Source organism: Triticum dicoccoides, chromosome 5B (assembly GCF_002162155.2).
Source record: "Triticum dicoccoides isolate Atlit2015 ecotype Zavitan chromosome 5B, WEW_v2.0, whole genome shotgun sequence".
Classification (NCBI taxonomy): domain Eukaryota; kingdom Viridiplantae; phylum Streptophyta; class Magnoliopsida; order Poales; family Poaceae; genus Triticum; species Triticum dicoccoides.
The window spans coordinates 613,437,756-613,440,088 of record NC_041389.1 but is presented as its reverse complement, the minus strand read 5'-3'; positions in this window follow the sequence as shown (position 1 = coordinate 613,440,088).

The following is a 2,333-nucleotide window of genomic DNA, read 5'->3' as shown; positions in this document are numbered from 1 at the left end:
CCCGGCCCTCCGAGAAAACACAAGGCCAGTTGCAGTTGGGAGGAAGTATTCAACGCTTCGCATCCCCTCCATTCTCCGACCGTCTGAAAGTTGCGGCCAAAATAAAATAAGAAAAGCCCCAAGAGACAACGAAAAAGCAGGTCCCCTCCTCAAACCCATCGCCCATACCCTGCTCCGATCGATTAGAAAAAACGAAGAAAAAAAATGCTGGTTGTACGGCCGATTTTCACAAGACAACAACACTATCACACATTTTATAAATAAAATAAAAATAAAAATGTGTTTACACAGATGCCCCAACATAAGAAAATAATAAAAAATACATGTGATTCATTTGGATAATCCTTTTGTCCACCCGCAAAAAGTACACAAATGATTTTGACGGTCCACACACCAAAAACTACACATAGTCGTGTGTGCTGGAGCAAGCTAAAAATAACAATAACAAGAATAAAGAAAAATACACCGAGCATGCTTTTCCAAGCTGGATGCCGAACACAAAGCCCAACAAACAAACAAGGAACGCCCAAAAAAGAAAAGACACCGGGCCGGCCACACCCCTGAGACAGGCCTATACGAGACAAGCCACAACCTTATCGCAAATCTAAAAGCTGAAAACGATCCAACGGCAAAACACGTCGACTGAGACTTCATTAGAACTCAGTCGACTGAGTTTTAGCATATCCGTTAATTTTTATTTATTTTCCAAAAACATGAGGCAATTTTTTTGTTCTTTTCACTAATTAAGAAAATTATTGTCCAGTTAATTACAGAAAACCATACAAAAGACATATTCAACGGTGCCAAGCCCACTCGAACAACGCCACAACAGGGCCTCACCCACTCTCATCGTAGATCGTAGGGCCAAGTACACCCAAAATTTGAAACAACATGGCCACAACCACTCTCGCCAATGGCCATAAGGCAGCAGCTTTTTACCACTGCGCCAAGGCCCCCCTTCATTGATGAACGACTTGGCCAGGAGGAATAAGCAAGCTGGTTTGCTAAAAGTCAAGAGTTTTGAATCTGTATTTATTTTAGTTTTTTCGTGATTTTGAGGGCAAAAAAGGGGGAATGAGCAACCAAGTCCACTAAAACACGGTTAGTTGTTTTGTTTGGATAAAACACATCCGATTTATATGCAATTAGATTTGAGTTGTTTTGTGTTTTGATGAAAGATAATGAGAAAATCATGCAAACCCATTGGGCCTTGAATCTGCAACCCACTTTATATGAGCATTCTCAATCGTAGTTGTTGAAAACCCGCCAACTGTCACTTTGCTGAGTAAGCCCCACATCCTTTAACATCAAGGCTCGCTGTTATTTGTGTGCTACATGCATGCCTCAAAAAGAACTGTGTGATATTCTCTTCATTGCAAGTTGTTTAAATTTTAGTTTAATTCTAGGTCAAACTTCTCTCAAACATCAAGGCACACTGTTATTTTTGTGCTACGCGCATGCCTCAAAAAGAACTGTGTGCTATTCTCTCCGTTGCAAATTGGTTAAAGTTTTAGTTTAATTCTAGGTCAAACTTCTTTAAGTTCAACCAAATTTATGAAACAATATAATAACATCCAAAACATCAAATTAAATTAGAATCACAATGTATATACTATTATATTTGATAATCAAAATATTGACATAATTTTCTAGATGGTTGAGCATTTCAAAGAACAAACACTCAGTCAATGTGAATGCGGAGTGTGCACACATGGCTTTGGAATGAGTGGCATGTGAAACCACCCATAGTTTTATTCTAGGTCACTCGTCCAGTTGTGTTCCTCATGAAATGAGACGTGATCCACATGGTCTTAAAACCATACTCTATGCTAAGTTAGGTGATGATGAACACCAGTACTTTTGCAGACATTCCCATTGCAATGCAGCTATTGTTGTGTTAGTAGAGTTGATTTTGCCACTGCCATTGTAACTAAGTACTCCTTTTTTTTGCGAAAAACCAGTCCTCATGTCATATACGACCAACCCTTGTTATTGTTCAGTAGTATGGCTACGTGCTCTATTAGGCTCTTTGATTATAGTGTACATTAGTAATTTGTTGGATGAGACTACAGGACACAAGCCATGCTGGGACATTAAATCCATGCTACTAAGATTTACAATGGACGCACCTTATTCAGTTTATAAATTATTCGAAATGAGCTAGGAAATACAAACCATAGCTTGGTCGAGGTTGACAACAATTTGTACGGCTGCACTCCCCTACTTTACTCCTCTCCTTCGACCGTGAACTATTCTATTTAGACCTTCCTCCTCCCTCGCGCGTTTTTACCCTTGGGCTCTTCTTATTGGATTTGATTTCTGACTGATCATGG